Source organism: Chionomys nivalis, chromosome 14 (assembly GCF_950005125.1).
Source record: "Chionomys nivalis chromosome 14, mChiNiv1.1, whole genome shotgun sequence".
Taxonomy (NCBI): Eukaryota; Metazoa; Chordata; class Mammalia; order Rodentia; family Cricetidae; genus Chionomys; species Chionomys nivalis.
In genome coordinates, this window is record NC_080099.1 from 24016222 (window position 1) to 24030319 (window position 14098).

A 14098-nucleotide genomic window follows, 5' to 3' on the forward strand; every position below is an offset into this window, starting at 1 on the left:
TCTAGGTCATCCTTTGCTGCACTGTGAGTTTCAGGCCAGCCTGAGGCATATAAAATTCTGTCTTAAAAGGCAGAGGCAGGCGGATCTCTGTGAGTTCTAGGCCAGCCTGGTCTACAAAGGGAGTTCCAGGACAGGCCCCAAAGCTACAGAGAAACCCTGTCTCGAAAAACCAAAAAAAAAAAAAAAAAAAAAAAAAAAAAAAAAAAAAAAAGGAACAAACAGGCCAGGCAATGGTGGCACACGCCTTTAATCCCAGCACTCGGGAAGCAGAGGGAGGCGAATCTCTGTGAGTTCGATGACAGCCTGGTCTACAAGAGCTAGTTCCAGGACAGGTTCCAAAGCTACAGAGAAACCCTGTCTCGAAAAACAAACAAACAAACAAACAAAAAACCCAATCCCCCTCCCCTCCAAAAAAAGCAGCCAACAAACAAACCAGCAATTCAGAGTCCAGAGGAAATGTATAAATGTATGCAGTTGTGGTTGCTTGGTCTTCAAGCAGGTACCTCCACTGAAGAGAGAAAGAGCAGTTTCTTCAACAAATAGTGATAAGCTAACTGGATAGCAACAGCAAGAGAATGAAATTGGACCTTACCTCACACCATACACAAAACCAACTCAGGAGGCTAACTGAAGTTAGAGACACTCTTAGAAGGTCCCCAAAGAGTAAATCTTGATGTTGAGCATAGTTTCTTAGATCAAAACCATTCTCTCTCTCTCTCTCTCTCTCTCTCTCTCTCTCTCACACACACACAGAGATAAATCAGACTTCATCAAAATTTAAATTTTTTTTTATATAAATCACTTCTGTTTCAAGGAAACCCACAGAGTGGAAGAAAAGTATTTGAAAATTGTATGTTTGAATATAGAAAGATCTAGAATATAGAAGAACTTTTACAATTCAACCAGAAAATGCAAACAACCAAAGGCTTGAATAAATATATTCGCTAAGGAAGATGAAAATGGTCACCAGGGTTGTGAGAAGACGTTGACTGTCATGGTCATCAGGGAAGCACAAATCAAAACCACTGCCTGCCATAGCAAAGGACAACAGCCAGGGCTGGCAAGGAGCCCTGTGCATTGCTGACAGGAAGACAAAGTGGCCCAGCCACTGGGCTGACTAGTCCGTGGCTTCCTCTGTAAGTTAAGCATAGACAGACCATTCCAGTCAGCAATCCCACCTCTACTCTAAACCTCTAGGACTAAAAATGGCGTTCCAATAAAAAAAAAGTATACAAACATGCTTGTACAAACTATTCACCAGAGTTCCAAGGTGAAAAATGTTTCAGATGTACCTCAGCTGATGAGTAGAGCAATGGAACACGCTGCACCCACAGCACGGAATAGTAACTGGCTCTAAAATGGAACAAAAAAACTGATTCTTGCTGCAGCATCCTTGGTCTTGAAGACATTATGCTACGTGAAGGAAGAGAAGATGCAAAGGGTCATTCATGTGAGACGCCCAGCACTGTGATCCCTGGAGACAGATAGCAGAGGGATGATTGTCAGGGGCTGGGGATAAGGGGGACTGAGAATAGCATTAACAATGCAGTTTCTGGGCGGTGGTGGTGCGCGCCTTTAATCTCAGCACTTGGGAGGCAGAGGCAGACAGATCTCTGTGAGTTCAAGGCCAACCTGGTCTACAAGAGCTAGTTCCAGGACAGGCACCAAAGCTACAGAGAAACCTTGTCTTGAAAAAACAAAACAAAATGCAATTTCCTCCTGGAGTCCCGAAAAGACTCTAGAGTCTAGAACTAGGGGATGGTGATGGTTGTGTGGTATTGTGAATATGCTGGGTCCACAGAAGTGCACTCTTTTAAGTGGTTAAAATAGAGAAAAAATATGTCTAGTCTAGAAAAAAACAACTGTTAGGACAGATAATCAAATGCTAGCTGACTACATGTGCAGGAGCTGCGACTTCTCACCCTTTCCTGCAGTCTGCGTAGTTGACAGTAAGTATGCTTTGCATCAGTAATTAGAGTGGGAAAGAAGACATAACAAACTTTTTATCTTAAAAAGCTAGAACAAGGGGTCAACAAGGCGGTGCAGTGGGCAAGGTGCTTGCTGCGCAAGCCTGAAGCCATGAGTTCAATCCCAGAACCCACTGTAGAAGAAAAGAACCCCCTCCCAAATGCTGTCTTCTGGCTTCCAAGAGCATGCCCCCTCACACATTAATAAGAAGTAAAATAAAATAAGAAAGGTCAAGAACAAAGACTGGAGAGATGACTCAATGAATGAAATGTTTTCTGTGCATGAGGAACTGCTTGGATTTCCAGCTGTTAACAGCTGGCAGGATGCCCCTTGTCTTAGTCACCAAGACCACAGCAACTCTTATAAAAGAAAGCATTGCACTACGGCTTGCTTATAGTTTCAAAAGTTTAGTCCATTACCCTCATGACAGGAAGCATGGCAGTTGAGAACTCTACATCAGGATCCGAAGGTACCAGGAAAAGAGAGATGCTGGGCCTGACTTGAGATTTGGAAATTCCAAAGCCCACCCCTGTGACACACGTCTTCCAACGAGGCCACATTTTCTTTTGGGTAGTACCACTCCCTGGTGACTAAGTATTCAAGTATATGAGCCCATGGGGGCCATTCTTACTCAGACACTACACTCTGTAATACTAGTGCAGAGGAGGCAGAGACAAGAGCCTCCTCTCCAGGCTGACCAGTCACAGAGTGAGCAAGCTCTAGGCAAGAAATCCTGTTTAGAAATATAGGGTAGATAGCCCCTTATAAGCAGAAAAAACATTATCTGAATGAAAGCTTCATTTATGTATTCTGCTAATTATTTAAGTTGATCCTAGAGAGGAATAAAAACCTTAATGGTGAAAATGGTACAAAATAGAAATCATGATTTTTGCAGGTAAATGGAACAAGAAAATATTGTATCAAGTGTGGTAACCCAGATGCAGAAAGACAAATGTCTCCTTTCTCTCTTATTTGTGGTTCCTAGCTCCAAACCTCCAGGTGTGAGTATATGACCTGGAATAACCACGGAAACCAGGAAAATAAAAAGAGACTGTGGCGGGGGGTGATGGGACCTGGATCTGATGGCAGAGTCGGGGATGAGGCTAGGAAGGGGGAATGGTGAAAGGGGAGAATTTTACCTGAAGAGCAGGAAAGAGAGGCAATACAGAGGGAGAGGGGAGGGAGGAGGGATAAATAACACTAAAGATGTTCGAGAAGCCCACGGGGAATCATACTGTTTTATATTTACCTAAAATTACATGTAAGTGTATGTGAATTACATGTACGTGTATGCCCACACCCACTCCACAGTTTTAATCAAGTTATACCACATAGGGCCATAACCCTCCCCTTAAGAGCCATGGACTACCTAACAAAACTCTGAGTTGTCAATCAGCGCCCTCAGTTTCCTCCCAGAATTTGAAGGTAAAACCGACCCTGTTGCTGAAAACACCATACACTTCGAACACAGGAATCAAACCGGATATGACCCAGGAGCTGTCTCCCTGAACTAACTTTCATGGTACCAGAAAGTGCATCACAGGGAGAAAGCTAACCATTGTGCCACCCAGCTGTGATACCTATGAGCTACAACAATGACCAGAATGCCAAAGTATCACCAAAGATGCCATATATATCTTGGGGGTATTCAGGAACTGTCTCACTGGACTCAAGACCCCGCAGCAGGAGGGAATCCATGCCTGGTGCCATAAACAGAGCCAGCTGCTCCTGGCTGGTGAGGTCATGGCACCTAGAAGAAAACCTGCCACTGCCACTTTGCAAAGCCGTTTAATTCCCAGCTGCATTCTAAATGCTTATCCTTATACCCACAGAGAAGCGTAGCTCACACCCCTCATCAGAGAAGCTCCTTCTCCGCAGCAGACAGAGGCCATTACAGAAAACCACAACAGGTCAAAATGCAGACAACCACTGACCACGGGGGTGCCCAGCCCCAACTCATACATTTACAACACAACCCCTACTCTTAGGGCTCTGGCAACATCTCCGAAGAAGAGGCAGAAAGATCGCCAGAGTCAGAGGACCGGAAAACCTCCTGGGAGACAGTGTCTTCTATATATGACAGGACAGCTGTGCCCATGACAACTCAACAATATGACTGTCTAAATAAGACCTGAAGAATGACAATACCGGCTGACATGCCAGTGTGGATGAGAAAAATCTCACAAAGCCCCACTCCTAGATGAAAAGCTACAGGTAACTAATGACTACTGGGGTAGAATTGGTCTTCCCCAGGGATGATCCCCCTACTTGATTATCTGCTACAAAATAATCAGCCCTAAAATGTATGTGTGTACACATATATATATGTATATAATTATATATATGCAACACTAAATGGACTCAGCAGATTGTATTTATATACTTATTAACTTATATATAAATAGGTAAATATAATAACAAATAAGTATAAATAAATAATTATTTTAAAAAGGCCATGAATTTAAGAGGGAACCCACAGGAGGGGGTAGAGTGAGGAGGGAAGAAGTGATATAAACATAGTACACATATATGAAATTTTTAAAAATTAATTTAAAAATTTTAAAAAGAAAATGAAAATATAGAAGGAGGAGGGTGACAGAAAAAGACTGTCACTGGTGCTGACCTCTGACTTCCGCATGTACGCACAAGGGTGAGCCCTCCCTCACATGTGTGCACACACATGCATACATTACATACGTAAGAAGAAAGAAAAGCAAAAATGAAAGAGAAGAAGGAGGGGGAAAGAAAGGAGAGAAGCAAAGAGGAAGGAAAAAGAAAACCAGCCCTTGAACTGCACCCCACCCCATCCACGGAGAGACAAAGGCCTTGCTCATGGCAGGCTGGGAGCTGTAAGGGTTTTTGATAGCATCAGGAAGGACTCTAGATCAGCAGATTGAATTCCCAACCGACACAACTCGACATGTCCTATGGAAAGATGCCCCAAGATACATGGTGGCCTAACTCAGTGCCACAATTAATGAGACCCATAATAAAAACGCAATTGCTGCAGAGTGAACATGCATGTACTTACAAATGCAAAGATTCTCTACACACGTGAATGAAAACCACCAGGAATGGTTTTCCCAGGCTGGCAAGGCAGAGCGCAGCAGGTAAAGGTGTTTGCCTCCAAGCCCGACAACTTAATCCCCGGAACCCACAAGATTGAAGGAGAGGGCCAACTACTGTAGGTTGCTTTCTAACCTCTGCAAACGTGCTGTGACACACACATACACACACACACACACACACACACACACACAGAAGAAGGAGGAGGAGGAGGAGGAGGAGGAGAAAGTCGTAGTAATAGTTTTCCCAGGGTGTGATGGTGCTTCTCATTAATCCCAGCACTCAAAAGAGGCAGAATTTTGTGTGTTTGAGGCTAGCCTTATCTACAGGCTAGCCAAGGCTACACAGGGAGACTGTCTTTTAAAATTTTTTTTTCTTCTGGTCTGGCAGCTGGGAACAGAGAGACAAGGCCAGCGTGGCGGTGTCAGTGTGGTAGTGGATGCTTCTGCACACTACCTGCTAGGATGAACTCAATCTTTTCAAACAGACTCATTCTTTGCCAGAGCACCTGCCTTATGTAATAAAACGAGTCTCTCACCCATAAGATCAAAGCTATTTAAGTAAAAAAATGTTTTTCTTGTCACTGCCCTATTTCGCATTTGCCAAATTTTTATAAGACATTATTTAACACATGGAAGCAAGCAAACAAACCGTAGCGCATGGAAACAACCAGGAATGTTTGCAGTAAAAACAGACCGCTTTGCCCAGCATCACATACAATATGCCAATTCAAATGTTATTAACAGAGAATTAAAATATACATATAAAAGAAAAGAAAAAAAATAAGCTATTAGGGAAAGCCCTCCCACCATGCCTAAATTTTCTACAGGGCTGTCTATTATCTTCCTTGGGAAAAGTCAGTACTTTTCAGACAAACTTGAGTTCCGGACGGCTGGCGGGGCAATGCCAGGCTGACCTTGACCCCTACCAGTCCCCTCTGGCCCCCATCTTTCCAGCCTCCTTGGCACAGGCTCCCCCCACCCATTAACCTCCTGCAGCTTCGCAGCCTCCCTGGCAGAGCCCTGGGGACCCCTGTGGGGTTGTTTGGGCCTCTGGACAGCTCCACTGTCATCTTGGGGGTACTCAGGCTGTTTCGAAGCTCTGTTTATCCAACAAACATCATGCTTGTGTTTTGATATTGTATATAAATCAGAAAAATAATGGTTTGGAAACAAAAAAAAAGCCCTTTTTTTAAAAAGGGTTGACAGAAAGGTGTGACTCACTGGTGTGACTGCCATGAGATGTGCCTTTTAGACATGTCACTGGAAACCCACCTTGGACTGTCCTGTCACCTAGGGCCTGCGGTATGTGTCATGTCTCCTGGGATTACTTTCTGAACTTTTCCTCAGGTTGCTTTCTCTATTCTGTTGCTCCTTGCACATAGCAAGGGAGATACTGAGTGAGGTGGGAGTGGCCAAAGTTTTCTCAAGCCAGGAGATGGGGCCCACACCTTTAATCTCAGCACTCCAGAGGCAGAGGCAGGAGGATCTCTGAGTTCAAGGCCAGTCTGGTCTACAGAGTGAGTTCCAGGATTGACCCCCAGGGTCCCACTATCTGAGAAACTTTTTTTTTCTTTTTTTTTGAAACAGAGTTTTTCTGTGTAACAGTCCTGGCTGTCCTGGAACTCACTCTGTAGATCAGGCTGGACTCAAACTCAGAGAGATCTGTCTTGTCTATCTCTACCTTCTGAGTACTGGTATTAAAGGTGTGCACCACCACTACCTGGCTTTTTTTTTTTTAAATAGAGTCTTATGAGGCTGCCTAAGCTGGCCTCAATGATTCTCTCCCCCAGCCTCTGAACCCGGGGGTAGTCACGCCCAGCAATTTCTATCCATTGTTTTACAACAGGAGACAATGTTGCTCTAAGTCTGCTCTCTGCTGTGCTGTAGCTGTAAGATCTTGGGGAATCTCTTTGGGCTGTTTTCTTATCTGCAAAAAATGGGGATAATAGCTGTGTCTACCCCCAGGACTCCTGTGGGAAGCCAATGTGATAATGTAAGCAAACTGCTTCGCCAACAGTCTCAGGTCATAAATGTCAATATTCTTATATGCTGTGCTGAGTTCGCAGTGCAGGACGTGCAGATAATTCCACATCCTTATCCCTTGTCCACACTGAAGATTTACTCTTTACAAGAGGTTCCCAGGAACAGAACTGATGGATGCAAAGGGTCTGGATTATTCCCAAGTTCTAGCCAGGAGAGGCAGAATCCCGGCTTTCGGTGTCACTCTGTCCTCTGGGGTAGGACATTGAGTCTTGCTACACACAGCTTCAATGGGTATGAGTTTGGGAAGCTTTCTGCTCAGAACAAGGACTCTTAGCATCTTCTGGGGCCTCCTGGAATAACCCTGAGACGTCAGTTTCGCTCTGTAAATCTGGAACAAGGATCTCGTTCAAGGTGTGGTCAGGAGCGATCAATAGCTAATGGCTGGAGCTGACTTTTGTCCCCTTCATCATGAAAGACCTTTGAGTTGCTTGGCCACTTCTGAGATTCTGAGGAAAATGATAACATGAGGCCAAAGTTCATACCAGTTGGCCAGGCTCCCTCTCTCCAGGGCCTGTGAACTGCAGGGCGGGAGGGAGTGACCATTCCCACGAGTGTAGAAACAGGTTCACTGGAATTGTGGTCACTAGGGGAGAAGCCATTTCCCCGCTGGCCTTTCCATGCACCCACCACAGAAATGCCCTGTGGATTGTCTGTCTACTATTTGCTTGTCTGCTAATTGTTTATCGGCTGACATGGGTGAGATTTGGCACCCAGTGAACAGAAGACCCAGGGGTACAGTGAGGCAGGGGATCTCCGGCCAGCCATGACAGGAAAGACGCAGACGAAAAACAGGAGTCACCCTCTGGGGTCACTCTCCAGCCTCCCACAAGCACTTTCCCAGAATGGCTGACTTGAAGTTCTCTGTCCCTGAGTCTGGACGTCTGCATTGTGTCCTCAGAAGATTGTATCATGTAGCAAATCAACTGAAGGAACACAGGGATCTACACGCCAAGTCTTATCTGCTCAGCCTTCTTCTGGGTTCAAGCATAGGCCCTCACAGCTCCACCCTGTGGAGGAGGGGAAGCCTGAGCTCCTAGTGTGGTGTTCAGGCCTCAGTTTACCTTTGCAGACATTCCCTCCCCCAGTTTTCCCCTACTTACAGTCTACAGCAGGCTACGGGTACCTGAATAGGCTAGAGGCCTTGCTTTGCTACTCTGGTAACTTTGTGAAAATTCTTCCTGCCCTTTAAGGTCCAGCGTGAAGGCTCCAACTCTAGGAGTGTATTGTTTCATTTCTGCAGGTCTGTGAATTCCCCAAGTTTCTCTCCATCAATCATTTCTGGTTCCAGGCCATACTTATCAGAGACTATACGTTGCATACTTTGAACCCTTTCAGTTTATCGAGATTTCTTTTATGGCCTAGCACTCGGTGTATACTGCAAAAACCTTCCTTGGGCTCCAGACAAGAATGTGTGTTCTGCTGGGTGTGGTGGCCACATCTCTAATCCCACTACTTGGGAGGCAGAGACAGGCAGATCTCTGAGTTCGAGGCCAGCCTGGCCTACTAACTGAGTTCCATGATAGGACAGGCTATACAGAGAAGTCCTGTCGCAAAGCAAAAATGAAAATAAAAACTAAAGTTGTATGTGAAGCAGAAAAACAATTTCAGTCCTTCCATGGAGCAGCAAGCAAACGCCTCCTTTGAAAGCTGATGGTGCTACCATTTAGAGGTTATCTTTGGAGGCCTATCTACTCCAATTGGCCCGGCCCCGTTTAATCCCTGAGTCTCTGCATGTATACATATGTGCAGGGGCCTATGAGCACTTGTACATGCACGCCTGTGCACATATATGTAGGGTCCAGGGGTCACCCTCAGATGTTCTCAAGCAATGTCCACTCTCTTACACTTTTAGGGGCCAGGGCCTCTCAAGAGCCTGGAACTTCAGCTGACCAGTCAGCAAGCACCAATGATCCATGCATCTCTGCCTCCACAGCACGGGAATGGCACCCAGCTTTTTAGTTTCCTCTTTTTAAATTCGGGTCTGGAGATTGAACTCGGGTCCTGTGCTTAAAGAGCAAGCGCTATACCAACCGCGCTGGTTCATTTTGTCACCTTGACACCAACCAGGAGGAACTTCAGGTAAGGAATGTTCTCCACTGGACTGACCTATGGGCAGGCCTATGAGCATTTTCTTGATTACTGACTCACATGGGAGGGCCTGGCCCACTGTGGGTAGTGTCTTCCCTGGGAAAGTGGCCCTGGGATACATAAGAAATCAAACTGAACAAAGTTTGAGGGCAAGCCAGTAAGCAGTGGTCCTTCATGGCCTCTGCTTCAGTTCCTGACTCCAGGTTCCTACTTTGAGTTCTGCCCAAACTTCCTTCCTTGATGAACTAAAATCTGTAAACAGAAATAAACCCTTCCCTCCTTGGGATGCCTTTGGTCATGGTGTTTTAGTCATAGCAAAAGAAGCCAGACTAGGACTTCAAGGGAGCGATCTCCCCAGCCTTCCAACGTCACTCTTTTTCAGATCACAGACCCCTCATGCTTCTGACAGCTCCATGCCTAAACCACCCTGGGCACATGACTCTTTTGAGGGGTTCTGGATGAGTCAACCTGACTCTATTCAACTAAGCAGTGGTTCCCCCTGCCCCATTTTTGACAGAGCTGCTGTTCTGTGTAGCCCAGGTTAGCCTTGAATTGACAATCTCTCTGCTTCAGCCTCTCGAGTACTGGGATTCCAGGGGGGCCCGTCACACTTAGCCCTTCCTTCCCTCTTTGTTTCCTGCTTTCTCGTGCTGCCTTTTTTTCTTTCCCATGTATCACTATCCTTCCATCCAACCACATTGTTCTTCCTTCTTTCATCTCGTCCACTAATTTGTTCCCTTCTGACTTTTCTTCTTTCTATTCAGCCATTCTTTTGTCTTCCCTCCACCCCTTCTTCCTCACTTCCATCTATCCATTTACCTCCTTTACTGCTTCCTCCTCTTCTTGCCACTCCCTTTCCTGTCTCCCCTTTATCTACCCATACCCACCAACCAGGCTCAAACAGCCTAAAAGACTGGAGCTCAAAGCAAGCATGTTGAGAAAAGGTCTTGTCGTGAGCTGTAGCAAAGGACCCTGGTTTCCCGTCCCCACTTTTCCCACCCAGGACTCTCCAGGGTGGCTAAAGATGTGTCTTTACTTAAGTATTTTCATGAAATACCTGGTGTGTTCTATACACAGTGCTAGGTACCATAGGGGTTAGGGTGGGGGAAACCTGTTCTTCACAGGCCTGGAGATTGACCAGGAGCCTAAGGGGACCACAGTATAGTAGCTTGCGGTTTTGAGAGCAAGGGTTCCAGGAGACACTTTAAATGGCTTCATGGAAAAGTCAATGCTTGGGTAGGTCCTAAAAGACAAGCATTTGGGAAGGGGAGCATTTCAGAATCAAATGTGAAACTGTCACAGAGATGGGCAGAAGTTTATTGTTAAGATAGCCTGGTGAAAATGATTTAGACTAATTACAATGATTTCAAAACGATTTAGACTAATTACCATTTGTCCAAAGCAGTGGCAAATGTCTCTGCAGGGTTTAAGACTGCAAGCCGGTTTTCGATAGCTGGAATCCCGCACTCAGGGCAACCTGCAGAGTGAGGGCTTTGGTGGGAGACCAACTTCGCCCCAAGTTGTGCTGCCGCTTTGCTGTCTCCATGCTCCTCTGTGGAAGAAGGGTGCAGCCAGGGAGGGTTACGTCAAGGGACATGCGGAGAGGAGGATGGCACGTGGCAAGTGCAGCTCCAGCTGTGCAGGCAGAGGCAACGGGCGGTGGCGGCACGAATGCACTTTTTCCTCTGGGAGAGATGCTTCTGTCCACTGTGAAATAGCCAAATGTGTAGCTGCAAGAAAACGACTTGGTCTTCCTTAGCCTTTCGTTTTTAGATGAGATCTCTCAATATTACAAAGAGAAAGTCAAAATCTGTTACAAGAAAGGGTCTTAAATGTTTGAAACGCAAGTAGAAGCCACAAAGATGGGCCTTGAATGTTGCTTATCATGGAGATGTGGGAGACCGGAAACAAGACCAATACAAAAACTAAAACTAAACAAACAAAAAAAGGTAGACTACAGGGCCAGAGGAAGTAGCTCAGTTGATACGGTGGTTGCCCCGCACGCGGAAGCCTGTGTCTGAGTTCCAGTACCATATAAAGACAGGTATGATCTTAACATGCCTGTAATCCCAGAACTCAGGAGGAGAGGAAGGAAGATCAGGAGTTTGAGGCTGGCTGTCACCTGTTCCTTTGGCTTGATCTCTTCTCTGGAGGCTGCACTTTACTTTTGCTGTCTTGCCTGCTAAGAATTAATCTCGACTACTTTCCCTCTCTAGAGAATAAACTCAAGGCAATTCTCAATGGTATATTAAATTTGAGGCCAGCCTGGTCTACATAGAGTGTTAGTCCAGCGGGCATAACTCAGTGAGACTCTGTCTCAAAAATACAAAACAAAAATGAACAACGACAAAACAAAAATTTTAAAAATAGAATGTTTAGGATACTTGTTGCATGGTGACCAACAAAGTCTTCAGGGAAATGTCTGATGTCTGCCAGCATGTGGGACTGCTATATGCTTTTGGAGGGTGAATTGAAGCCTGGAGACTGGCCCCAGCTAGCGAGAATCGATGGGTATCCAATCTCATCGAAGTACCAGAGTGTAGACGGAAATGTAATGACCCAAAAAGAAGGTCACAATATATTGTGAAATAAAATAATTGGAAGAGGCAGTCAGTGCAATGTGAATCACATGCTAGCGGAAACAGAAAGAGCGCTTGTTTATCATCTCCGGGTGGCGAAGGGTGGCGAATCAAGGGAGTTCCCCCTTTGCTTATTCGTGCTTTGTGCTTCCCTTTCATCCGCATCTACTGCTTGTACCATTAAAAATGATGCAGGATGCTGGATGTGCTTAAACTGAACTTAACTGGATCTGCTAAAGGAACTAAGTTAGAGGTCAAGCAGCGTTGTCAGGGTCTAGCCGAGCCCGAGCAGTGCATGGAGCATTGATTTATGGCCAGTTCCATGACTTTTCCACTTGACCAGAGGAGAGCATCTCCCTGGCAGTGTGTTGAGTGCCTCTGATAGAGCAGCAGAACCTTGAAAGGCTGGGCCTTGCTGTCAACCCCCTGCCTTCTCTCTCACTCCTTTTTGCTGTTTACAGAAGACAGGTCCTGGCTAGAGAAGAGTTCTGTCCCTCTTCTCCCATTTCAAAGGACATTTGCTCACCAGGATTCTTTTGCACCTGAGGTCGGGACCATGACCATGGGGGTTGTTCTAGGCAGAGAATCTTCTCAGCAGAATGGGCAGTGAAGCTTCCTGCAGGTTGAGCCAGTATAATCTGTGACTCACACGTGCAGATAACAATTTTGTGTAAAGGTGTCTGCTGTGTGATAAGGGCACATAGAGGAAGAAACAGATGCAGCAAGAGGTGTCGAGTAACACCCAAGGAACTGAGAGGGTGCTTAGAGATCACCTGATTGGTGCCAGGTGCCTTGGGAAACTGAGGCATGTGTTAGCCAGACAGGACCAGAAATCAGAGGGGTCTTCCGTTTCTTAAGAATTTCTTCTGAGTTCCTGTGAGTTTCTTCCTGCTGTGTGTGCATCTTGTCTCTAGTCTCTGGCTTCTAGCCACTTCCTTTGTGCCATGGCCCTGAAATGGCAATCTGTGTTGCTGCCTCAGTCCAAGAAACTAAAATCAGCTTCTGCCCGGAAACTGGAGGGCAAGTTAGCCTCTCCCGGCCTTCCAAAGGGAGAAAAAGAACAGCAAGAAGCAATCGAAGACATTTGACGAAGTACAAAATGAAACAGACACACTTAATGAACAAGCCAGTGAAGAAATTTTGAAAGTAGAACAAAAATATAATAAACTCCACCAACCATTTTTTCAGAAGAGGTCAGAATTGATTGCCAAAATCCCAAAATTTTGGGTAACCACATTGATCAACCATCCACAAGTGTCTGCACATCTTGGAAAAGAAGACAAAGAGCTCAGTATTACCTGCCCAGAGTGAGAGAATTTGAAGACATTAAATCAGGTTACAGAATAGATTTTTATTTCGATGAAGATCCTTACTTGGAAAATAAAGTTCTCTCCAAAGAATTTCATCTGAACGAGAGTGGTGACCCGTCCTCAAAGTCCACTGAAATCAAATGGAAATCTGGAAAGGATTTTGACAAAACGCTCACGTCAAGCACAGAATAAGGCCAGCGGGAAGAGGCAGCAGGAAGAGCCAGAGAGCTGCTTTACCTGGTTTACTGACCACTCTGATGCAGGTGCGGATGAGTTAGAAGAGGCCATCAAAAAGTGACATTTGGACACACCCCTGCAGTACTATTTGGTTCCTGATAAGAATGATGAAGGAGAGGCAGAAGAAGAAGATGATGATGATGATGAAGGCTTGTAAGGTATTGATGAAGAAGGGGATGGAGATGAAGGTGAAGATGAAGATGATGATGAAGGTGAAGAAGGAGAGGAGGATGAAGGCAAGGATGACTAACACAGAAAACTGATGGATTCAAAGCTCTTTTTTACTTTTTAAATTTCTCCAGTCCCTGGGATCAAGTTACAGTCATTCCCCCCCTCCCCAATCCCTCTTGTGCTCAATCGCCCTGTTTTTGAGGTCTCCTCAATACCATGGTCTTCAACTTATTTTTCGAGAAATATCTTGAGCAAATTACAACGGGAAAAGAATCTCTACTATTCTGTTCTAAATTCATGTTTATCCTTTCTTGTCTCAAACAGTGGATTCAACATCACCACCAGCATGCTCTGTGGGAAAAAAGAAAAGCCCTCCAGCCCTTTTGGCTCTGCTGGAGGCTGGGGGGTGCTAGGGCCCTGTGTAGTAGTGCATAGAATTCTAGCTTTTTCCCTTCTCTGGATATGGGGCTCAGAGATTACACTGTGTCTACGTGAATACAGACAGTTAGCATTTACCAACATGTATCTGTCTACTTTCTCTTGTTTAATAAAAAGAAAAAAAAGGGGTATATAAGGTCAGCAAGGGTGGGTTTGAGGTGTCGGGGCAGGGGAAGTGGGCATTGTGACAACATGG

At 45.5% G+C, this 14098-nt stretch overlaps 1 pseudogene; it reads left to right on the plus strand.

Moving 5' to 3' along the window:
* The first annotated feature begins 12690 nt into the window (after window positions 1–12690).
* LOC130886872 (protein SET-like) lies at window positions 12691–13543 on the plus strand (annotated as a pseudogene).
* The last annotated feature ends 555 nt before the right edge of the window (window positions 13544–14098 follow it).